At 34.5% G+C, this 12,123-nt stretch overlaps 1 protein-coding gene across 2 annotated transcripts in view; it reads left to right on the plus strand.

The window, feature by feature from the left end:
• The window catches only part of LOC135198536 (uncharacterized), a 358,282-nt gene extending 346,364 nt beyond the window's left edge, over positions 1-11,918 (plus strand). For both annotated transcript variants that reach the window (XR_010310829.1, XM_064226201.1), the window contains one exon: positions 11,284-11,918. The gene's annotated coding sequence lies outside the window, so the exon portion shown is untranslated. The remainder of the gene's footprint in view (positions 1-11,283) is intronic.
• Positions 11,919-12,123: the final 205 nt, after the last annotated feature.

The following is a 12,123-nucleotide window of genomic DNA, read 5'->3' on the forward strand; positions in this document are numbered from 1 at the left end:
GGAGCTTATTCGTTGAGTCTTTTCTTGGGTTAGTTGATGAGGACCTTGCGTGTAAGAGGAGCCCTTGGGATGTATAAGATATTGCCTATTACTTTTCTCCTTACACTTTTCTTTCGGCGGCCCAGATATGAAGGGACGGGGGCCTTATGCCAAACTCTGCGCCTTTGTCTTAGCACGAAGGCTTTCCGTGATATTGAATGGCGGTCCCAAAATATATTCGAGGAGATTTATGTCGGCCACGCGCGCCTTCTTTACCCGGCAACTTTACGAAACTTTTGCTACATGTTTAATCAACATTTCCACAAACGAGGCAATCATTTTCAATTCCTGACGCGGATGTCGATTTATCCGTTTTCTACGTCGTATCTGATCGCGTGAGAACAATATAAATCACCTCAGGCACAAAAAAAAAATCATGGTAATTTTTCTTCTTCTTTCAGGGAAGAAAAAAAGCGTGATATTCGGAAACGAAAAATAAAAAATAAAAAAAGAGAACATTGGGTTGTTGAAGTCATTCGTTTCTATCACACTGTGTTCCAGACAATTGCTCTGGCATAGAGCTGCCGCTGACACCCGTCTTGTTAAGCGACCCAGAATATATTTCTCCTGCCGTGGAGTTAAACCCGTGGATTTTGAGTGTGTCTTCGGAACCGTTTTAGTATAAAATGTGTTATGCCGTGCTGTGGAACTGAGCTATCTTATGTAGTACATTACGCCATTTCTTGATACGCTTCAGACTTCAACATATGATTCTTTGCCGTTTTATTTTTTTTTTATTTTTTTTTATTTGCCTTTTGTATTATTATGATATTTCAAATCAATAAACGATATTTGTAGATTTTACATAACAACAAAGAAGTGGTTGAAAATGAATATAAAATACGTTACAGCTACTTGGAATATTATTAAAAACATAAGATGAATAAAAGCTTTCTATCCTTTGATGTATTATCTTTTCAACAACTGTTGCCTTACTGTTTTATTCACAACAAAAGAGATGATAATATGGAAAATGTAACTTCAGAATCGTGGCTGAACCGTTTATTTTGATGTAACGTTACAGAAGCGTAGCTTTAACCAACAAATGTTCATATGAATACCAGTGGTATTTGGTGAAATCTTAAATAACTGTTAGTTGCTGTTATTGCAAAAATGTTACAACATATTCCAGTTTTGCACTGTCGATAAGAACAATCCTAAAAACCGGCGATCATCCAGAATTAACGGCTTTGCCATCCCCTTTTCACTGCAAGCAGACTGCATGACAATTGCATATCAAAATTTAGATTCAAGATTAGTTATCCACAACGCTCCTAAAATGTGCAAGTTGAAAATGTGTCAGTCAATGAACTTTAATGCTTGATAAGACTCTCTCTCTCTCTCTCTCTCTCTCTCTCTCTCTCTCTCTCTCTAACATGACATATTCCTCATAATTTCCCTTGAGGTCCAAATCCCTGCTAATATAACAGAGTAAATGAACCATAAAATGATCGAAGGTCGTCGTGACACTTTCCTCTTTTATTCTCAGCCCGACATATTGCGATCGCTTTGTGAGGGGTGGGGGGGAGGACATTTTCGTATCACAGAGAAAATTTTTTCCTTTTTAAATAGGTTTCGCGTGTCAGGAGTTTCTCTTTCGAAGGTGATGTGGAAATGAACTCTATGATGATTCTCGTTCACGATAATTACTCTTGATCATTTCTGCTGCGACTGCATTGCGCGTTATCATAAGTATTTAAAATGTTTCTGCTGCCTATTTACCACTTCTGTTTCTTATAGCTTTCCATCTGTGTTTTAATATTTATTAATAGAATTGTCCATTACACGCCTGGACAGTCAGGCCTTTCGATATCTGAGACAACGACTACCTAAATATTCTCTCTATCTGAGTACTGAGAAATGCCTACATAAATAAGCATTCTGTTTCTTATGACATTTCATCTGTTCTAATATATGTAAATAAAATCCATCCCAGGCTGTATCTGAGACAATGACAGAAGTAGATAGCAAAATATTCTCTCCCTTTATGTCTGAGTACTGGCACGTGCTTCATGAACTCTAAGTAAAGCTGATCACCTCAATTTTTGTAAACGCCATTCTGTTTTTAAAGAGAAATAACAGTTGGATGCTTCTTTACGGTCTTCAGTGAGATTAACACAGTTCAGATTTTAAAGACCTTATAAGCACACGTGGCAGATACCCTAGCTAAAACTTTGCTTGCTTCTCTACGGATAATAATTCGTTCTTTTATATTCTGAAATCGAGCAAAACTGAAAAGTTAGTTGATGGTTCAGCTCATAATCATTGTAAGAGCATTATCTAATCATAAGGGAATGGGTAAAATGCTTTTTTTTCGTATTCCGCTTGTTGATTGAGTTTCTGTCAAGAAAGTTGATCTGAAAATATGTAAACATTAAAACATACAATAGGAGATTATGCAATCAGTAGTTATAGGACTGAAACGATCCATGTTCTGTTAACACAGAGACGCCAGAGCAGACAACAAAGAGAGAGAAAAGAGAATAAGGTAAAATAAGGAAGATAATCCCAGATAATTGTCTTATTCCCTTTAGTATCCTCTATACTTATAAAACTGAGATTAGAGAATATTGGAAAGAATTCATTTATCGAAGAAATCACTGACAAATATCAAAGAAGAAACAAAATGGAGAGGAACCTTAACAAGTGTTAGATTTAATTTATCATTGCATATTTATCTAATTAATTGGATTTAACACCGGCTAAAATCATTCGTGCCAGAGAACAGGTGAATTGCTAAAATCTGTGAAGGTCACAGGCCAGTGAGGCATCAAATCTTTACGTCAGATGCATTGGATAAGGAAGTAAAAAAAAATTCCTTCCCTTTTACTCTAACTGAAACAAATGCGATGGACGAAGGATTTCCCACGACACTATATTACCCCATACATCAGTACTGTAAGGATGAACAGTGACAAAACAAGTGCTACATCGTGCCATTCACGGCGATAGCCTGGCATTCTTCTCCCTGTCGAAGGTTCAAAGACCCTGGAGCAAAAAAAAAAAAAAAAAAAAAACAAAGCCTCAGTTTCCTCCTGTGCAACCCGAGAGGAGACTTCTAAGGGGGGGAAATAGATTTTCGACGCCAGCAGAATATGCGAGGGGCAGGTGAAGTGGCAATAGCCAGCCATTGACGAGCACCGGGGTGAGGGGAGAAATTCCATTAACCACCCGATTCCCTCTGAGTAATGGAGGACGGGCACGATACTTGAAGGCAGGGCCGAGGATTGCAAGATATGGTGTCGATCGGGATATATATATATATATATATATATATATATATATATAATATTTATATATGTGTGTGTGTGTGTGTGTGTGTGTGTGTGTGTGTGTGTGTGTGTGTGTGCCTAATAAAAGGAGCCCATAAAAACACTCCTTTTATTAGATGGAATTCTGTTGTAACAGAACATTTTTACCAGTCATATATATATATATATATATATATATATATATATATATATATATAATATATATATATATGCATATGCATATGCATATGTATGTATGTACAATAATATACTCGTGTGTATAATGAGAAAGAGAGATAGCATGAGTTAGAACGCTAATTATAAAAGAATTGCAGAAAGCACATATACCAATGCCTTCTCGTGACATCACTACTTCAAACTGGAAAAGCCAGATGTTGATGGATGTAGTATTATATATATATATATATATATATATTATATATATATATATATATATATATGTGTGTGTGTGTGTGTGGTGTGCGTGTGTGTCTGAAAATCAAAGAAATCGAGATAGAGGAAGTCCTATTTGTACAAGAACAACCATTACCGTGTACCAAGAAAAATAAAGTGACATTCATCATGTTTCAGACTCACATAAAAACTATATAAAGCAAGATTCAGCACATTTACATCGATTATAAAAAAGAAGTCTCATTTATGCTCGGCTGCTTTTGTTCTCGCAAATAAGGTCCGAGACAATACTAACACGAAAATTCGTGGAGAAGTTTTTTTGCGGTGATGATTGCTTCACTCTTTTTTTTCCAGAGCCCAGGATCAGATCACGTAATGGGGAACAGTGAAAGAAAATATGTATCGTCGTTTGATGTCGGATGCTAAATGCATCCCTTTGATCTGGCATGCATTTTACGCGCGATATTAATGATAGTATTATCGATGGTAATTTATCTAATCTGATATTCTTTTGCTTCAAGAAAACGGGTAATTCTATGAAGAGCGGCCATTCTGATATATTGTTTTTTGGGGGGAAAGGAATTTATGTTAATGGGAGACAGAAAATTCACATTAGGTCGTTTTACCGTTTGCTGATCTATCATTCAGACTGTGGATATGCTATAGTTGCAACGCGTTTCATGGTAGTCCCCCCCGGTTCTGAGACTGTCAGTTGTTATATAATGCGTAATATTTTCATGAAATTTTGGACATTGCATAAAGCTTGGATAAAGCTGGAAAGTAAAATAAAATCTGCCTTCAGATATGGTAGTCTTTATCGAGTTAAGTTTAAAAATACCTTGAATGCTTGAAAAATAGTAAAATGGGAAAAAACCTTTCATATTAACCATCTGTCATTTTGTGATATTTATCTAAATCAAATACGATATAGTTTTTACTATTTTTACTATTATGCATAATATTCCTCCTCTCCTTCTCGCTGCAAAAACAGAATAATTTTACTTTCTATTTGTTAAAAGTCAGCCTTGGCGTGACAGGCCGATACATTTTTGGAATATTCAAGGTCGCCCCTCTCTCTCTCTCTCTCTCTCTCTCTTATAATAGGTTTAATTAAAATTTTCAAATATCATTCCTACGTCATTTCCTCTTTCCTTTGCCGGTTTCTCTTCTTGTCTAAGCATTCGTCTTCATCTATCGTCTCTTATCATGGAAGCAGATCTGACTGGAGATTTTGTAACAGAGCGATCTAATCCATCCTTCCATTCATTTCATATCAGTTTGATGAAAGGGAAATTAAACTTCTCCCTCCTTTCGATAAGTCTGATTTTCTTAAGACTTCGAGTTAACATTGCAGGATCGATTAGTTCAAATTGTTAAAAATCTGTTTCCGTAAGATGAGACGTCTTTTCATGCCCTTCATTCTCGAAAGATTCATTACTGCCAAAGATACAAGTAGTAGTCCTTCCGATGTTCCCTCGCGTCTTTCATCCATCTAAACAGAGAAGATTATGTTGCTCTTCCTCTCAGAACTTGTACCATTCGATGTCGTGGGAATGGCTATGAATCCATTGATCACTCCCTGAGCTGAATTTTTTTCTTTTTCCTTTTCACCATGCCTTTTCCTTCCTTCTTTGAATTGTTGTTCTTCGTTCGTCCATAATGAATATTATCCTCCATCAAGCCTGTGTCACCCAAAAGGAACTGAACATCTTTGGACGATTGTTTGTCGAGGTATATATATATATATATAGATATATAAAATATAGATATATACAGATATATATAGATATACATATATATATGTATATATATATATATCATATATACATATATATATACATATATATCACATATATACACATATATATACATATATATATATATACATATATATATACACATATATATACATATATATATATATATATATATATATATATACTATATATATACATATATATATATATATATATATATATATATATATATACGCATTATGTATGTATGTATGTATACTATGATGGTTTGGTATCCACCACAATAATCACTTATCAAAACACTTATATGTATTCACAACAAAACAATACTTAGTCCATAAAAGGTGAAAATATTCATAACCAAGGTGTACAAACTCAATTCAAGGGGTCAAAGAAAATACTCCAATAAAACCATTAATTTTAATACACAAATTACCGAGAGAAATGACACCTTAACCGCATAAATACAATAAATAATTAACAACACTCACACTTAATACCTAACACAGAAAACAACTACACACTTAAATGGACAGGTCATCAACACATATATACCAAAGGGTAGAGGGTCCAGAAAGGAGGAGACCAACGAAAAGAAAGAATGTCCTGCAAAATTACACACTAAACACCAACGACTCCTCAAAAATAATTTATGTCATCTATTTTCCACGTCTGGAGAGTCACTCAGGGTGGTTGGGAGAAGGAATGGTTCCCAAAAAGCTGTGGCAGAGGACAGAGTTCCACAAAGTCCTGCCAAGACTGCAGCAGTGCTAACGTAGCCGTGATCACTTTACTCCAAATGCAGGGCAATACCTTCATACCTGATGACAGAGAGGTCCCCTAAATAGCTTAACTAAGCCAAGGGTGCTGAAAGGAGCTGAAGAAAACAATCCTGGAAGGGTGGAAGTGGGGTGGAGGGGGTGGGGGGAATTTCACTCGTCCCGACTCTCCAAAATTTACAAGATTCCAGGATGCTTCAGCTACAGCAGCAGTAATATCTTTCAGCGGCAGCAACAGCACTACCTTCTCAAATAATGCTCAGAGAATGACTGACTATAACTCCTCTCGGAGTCTCACACAAACCTTTGTATAACGAGGGCTTCTCAACAAACAAGCATGAAAAATAAGAGCAGTCGTTATTCAAGCCACCATCATAATCAAGTAAACCACAGGTGAGGAGAAAACAAACTAAATATAATATAAATTTCACTGACACTAAAAAGATAATAATAAAAAATAATGACAATAAGGCTACAATACATATATTATATATATATAATATATATATATATATATATACATATATATATATATATATATATATATATATATATATATATATATATATATATATATGCCGAATATATGTGCATGTATGGTTGGTTAGATGGGTGTATGCGTGAACGTGAGACTCGGTGTTCTTACGTCACCCACAATATCTTTAAAACGATATAAATCTTGACCTGTATCAAATCTAATTCACCAGTTCACGGAGCAGAATACATATACTTTTTATAAGAATATTCACAAGTAAAAAAAAAATCTAAACACATACACTAAAAGCTCCGGGGGACTAAGCTCACAAAACAAAAGCAATAAATCTTCTCTCGAGTAAAATTTTCCTTTTAAAAGAGCCCTGATCGCTCAGCCAAAAAATCCAATAAATCTCATTGCTCTCTTCCCCATTACAATGATTCATTGCCCTTGTCAGATATCGTAATGTTTAGCCAAGCATATACTATATTTCACGTCATTCGTGTCATCCATCTTTAAATGTATCTACGATGGCTCAATTAATTACTTCTGGCACGATTGAAGGATTAAGTCATTCGTAACGAACTAATATGTTCCTCTGAGAATTGCTATTATAATATATATATATATATATATATATATATATATATATATATATATATATATATAAATAAAGATAAATGCCACGAAGGAAAAATAAACGAAGGAGTCTGCGAGATCTTTCGGCTGAAAAGCCCTTTACTGAAGCAGCTACTGACAAAAATACGAGAAAAGACAATACAAGAAGGTTCGTATAACTGACAGATAGGGATTATAAAAGGATTAGTGCCTAGAATCCGACGCACCTGGAAGATAAGAAACCTTCCCAAACAAGCATAAACAAAGGGTGCAATTAAAGGTTTAAGACAATCATCTCAGATACAATCTCCAGACAATTAAGGATTATAGGTGGACAGCTATACGGAACCTGGTAGACAAAACCATATTCACAAAAATGACAGACAATACATTACAATAAAATTTTTTTTTTTTTTTTTAATAACTCTAAGGCAACTGATTTTTATTTAAGTCAGTAATTTTATATATTTGAGGTCATTCTTAAACATGTTACAGATACAAAGGGTCTAAATGAAAAACGGCCACGACTAACATTGAAATTACAATGAAAAGTAAGTTGTATTAAAGCAGATTCTAAAAGATTTCGTGATAAGACATCTCTTGACCGTGCAATTACTGAACTGTCAATCCAATTAATTCGGTGGTTGTTTTCACTTAAATGAATAAATAATGCATTAGATTTTTGCCCAGTTTTTACAGATATTTATGCTGGCTTAGCCTACTTCTAAGCCCTTGCTCGACTGTCCGAGGTAGAATGAGGGACAATCCATACATGGAATTTTATATATTATGTTGTTGCTTTCTCCTGGGGCCATTTTTTATTAACATTCTTTTTAGTGTGTTATTATAGGAAGAAACAAGGTTGACATTAAAAGCTTTTAACAATGGTTTAATGGTTTCAAATCCGTTAAAATAAGGCAAACTGAGAATGTTCTTAGAATTTTCTTTCTGTGTGTTGTTTTTCAGTATAAAAACTTTTTGTGGGCTTTATTATAACAAATGTCTAATATATGTGAAGGATAGCATAAATCTTTCCCTATTTTTCTTATGTATTCAATTTCTTGATCCAAATATTGTGGACTGACAATTCGCAATATCACGTTCCTAACTTTCGTGATTCTGTTATACATATATATATATATATAGATATATATATATATATATATATATATATATATATATATATATTCATATCTATACACATATATGTATATCTCTCTGTATACATTTATATATGAGATATATATATATATATAATATATATGATTATATATATATATAACATTCTCTAACAATAGTATATCTCTCTGTATACCTTTATTTATTAATGATATATATATATATATATATATATACATATATATATATATAATTATATATATAAACTATATTTACATATCTATACACAATCTATGTATCCTTCTGTTATACATTTATATATGATATATATATATATATATATATATATATATATACTATATTATACATATATATATAATCTGTATTAGTATTCCATTCACTGTTGTACTGAGATCTCTAGCCTACGGTCACATCGTCTGTTATTTGTTTCAAACCCAATGAACTGAATAACGGCCTACCATATCGCACCAACATCGTAAGTCAGTTGTCAGAACGCAAACTTTCGAGAGCCTAACTTGAACAGAGAATATGGAACTGAGAGTCGAGTCCTGGACTGAATTGTCAGGCAGACAGGGAGCACAATAAATTCACCCTCATCGACGATATATTAGCTCAGCGCTTGAAAGTTGTATCGAAGTTGGATTTAGTAGATTGGTAGCAATTTCGCTGTCACGGAGATTTAGGAGTTTGGAGGATTTCCTGTTGTCTCCGCCGTGGAACGTAGTTCGCGCGCCAATGCAATTTGTGTAGTTAGGACCAGTGCACTATAGTAACCAGGCGGCTGATTACAACGACCACCTCGGTTTCTGGCGCTGAGAATCACGGACATTGGAGACTCTGGGTCGACTCCTTGGAAGGCGGGGTATTGTGGGATCTGGAGAGCCTGGGGAGCTCGTGGTGGGAGGTCATGGGATGACTTGGAACAGTTCAATTTGAAAAATAATGGTGAATAATTGTACTAGAACGCTAGTCGACTGTGGTGAAGGACAGCCACACAGAGAAAGGCATAGGGGTAGCAACTCCATACCTAAAGGATTTGCTAAGCTCTGTAAGTTTAACTAAATCAATGATCCAACCCTTCAAGGGAGAAAAGTAACAGATAATTATATTATATATATATATATATAATATATATATATATATATATATATAAATTTAAATTTTATTGATTTGGGTTATTGACTTTTTACAATTTACGCAATACAGCTCTTGCAGTGTATCTCTTTCTTTCTTTCGCAAACGTTTATTCCATTCTTCATGGTTGTTCGGAAGATGCAGTAAAAGTAATAATAATATGTTTTAAAAATCCAGTTCTGCAAAGATCAGTTCTTTCTAATAGCCACTGCGAGTCTTTAGGATTAGATTATTTCACATGGTCGACATTATAGAGATATGATATAGACAACGGAGGAATCACAAAGTTGATTATTACCTAGAAGCAGATCAAAAGCAGTGGACCATGTACAAAAAGTAAAAATATTTTTCGCTACACAACCGAATACAAGAACCAGCACCATTCTCCCTCTCTCTCTCTCTCTCTCTCTCTCTCTCTCTCTCTCTCTCTCTCTCTCTCTACATTCTGGGAATTCCACCTCTGTTTATTATGCACCCCAGAGAACGGAGGGGATTCATGCAATATTACTTCTCTCTAATTGAGAAATAAATTATGTTTCACTTTTCACTTATTCCGTCCATTAAGAGGGATTTTAGTTCCGCGTTCATCCGCTTTACTATGAACAAATAGATATGGGTACGATGAGTACCATATGAGGACCATGTAAATACACACACACACACACACAGATAAATATATATATATATATATATATATATATATATATATATATATACATATATATATGCGTGTGTTTGTGTGTATGTATGTATATATGTATGTATGTATGTATGTATGTGTGTATGTACTCTGTATCTATGTATAAATTTTTTCAGGCAAGTCACGTTTATCTAAACATTAACTACACTAAATAAGTTTTTCCAATTAGAAAATAAATTCATGAAAGAAATATTAATTGCTTTCTAATGTCTCAAATAATATCTTGATCTACAGAACTGTTAGTATCAATTCTAGTTAGAATAAAAATAATAGATGGGAGCAATAAATCAACATTGCAAGAATATGCTTATTTAACCAAAACTGTAAATTTCTTATCTTGCAATAGTTTCAGAGTATTGTCTTAGAAAAGCATGATATTGTTACTTGATTTCAGTTCCCGGTAGGTTTGGTGCTGGCTGTTGCTAAGACCTCTTGAATACTATTAATGCACATAAGGTAATTACTCATTTGCAAAAAAATAATAATTGCATGAATGATACATAACCCCTTGCCTTTCAATTGTAACCTTAGATAGACTTCACCTTTTTGTTATAATTACCCGGGTCTCTGTTTCTCGAAATATGTCTTATAACATTCTTACGTTCAAATATCCAATCAAACCGCTTTAGCATTCTTTCCTTTTTTTTATTGATATAAAATCAAGAATTTCTTCCAGCTAAGAACGCACATTTAGGAACGAAGACACGGATATGCTCTGTCTCTTGACTATGCCGCAGGCTTATCATTAATGAATTTCCTTTTGGGGTCGTTTTTGTGTCTAGCCGAGAAGAAACTCCTTTGATCCTGAGAAAACTTTCGCGTCACATCAATTTCAACTTGAATAAAAGTAGACGAAGAATTTATGAGGCGGCGTTCGGTTTTCAGCCAGATAGCACTAGTTTACAAAAGTTATTTTCAGAGCAACGTCAGAATTCAGTTATGAAAATCTAAAATAAGAAATTATTTTCCATTTCAGTGATGCTTATACATCTGCGCCTGGGTGAATGCAGGTACTCTCGCCCACGCTGCTCAGTAAACGGATGCGTCATCGATAATCCCTTGAGTGGCTGAACTGCGCGAACCCTAAGACTGTTGTAATCATAGAAGCTTTCGAGGAAAATAATAGCAGCCAAATGAAGTACAAAAAATATGCGGATTCATCACTCAGCTTTTAAGAATCTACAAATAGCAGGCGTGGAAATGAAAGTTATGAACAGATCAATAATAGTTAAAGGAGATAGAAAACGACAAATAAAGTCACTGGGGAAACGTGCGCAATGAACGTAGTCATACAGATAGATTCACAGAGATTACAAAGTACAGCGCCACTCATTGATCACCTGCAAACTTACCTCTGACAGTACAGGATGACGCCAGTCCTAAGACTGCAATCAAACCCTCAACGTCCTCGCAACCGGTCATCCTTTGTTAAAGAGAATCCCATTAAGGTCCACCGGACTGGAAAAGTACGTGGAATCTTAAGGGTGCGAAGACTTCCTTTGATACCCCTTATATTTCATTTTCTCGATTCCCTTAATCAGATGATGAACCCCGAAGAACTTTATGGGGTTTTTAAAGTTGGGGAACAGAGAGAGAGAGAGAGAGAGAGAGAGAGAGAGGGGGGGGATGATGATATTTATTACCTCTCACTAGAGTGAAGGTTGACCGGATGTGATTTTTATTGAAATATAACAATATAACATTCTCAATTCATCTCTTTCCTGCTGTTATTTTTCTGATGAAATTAAATATGGGGCTTTATAATATTTTATCTCATTGATTAGATAAATAAATAATAAATAAATAAATAAATAAA

This window comes from Macrobrachium nipponense, chromosome 22, assembly GCF_015104395.2.
Source record: "Macrobrachium nipponense isolate FS-2020 chromosome 22, ASM1510439v2, whole genome shotgun sequence".
In the NCBI taxonomy this organism is placed as follows: Eukaryota; Metazoa; Arthropoda; class Malacostraca; order Decapoda; family Palaemonidae; genus Macrobrachium; species Macrobrachium nipponense.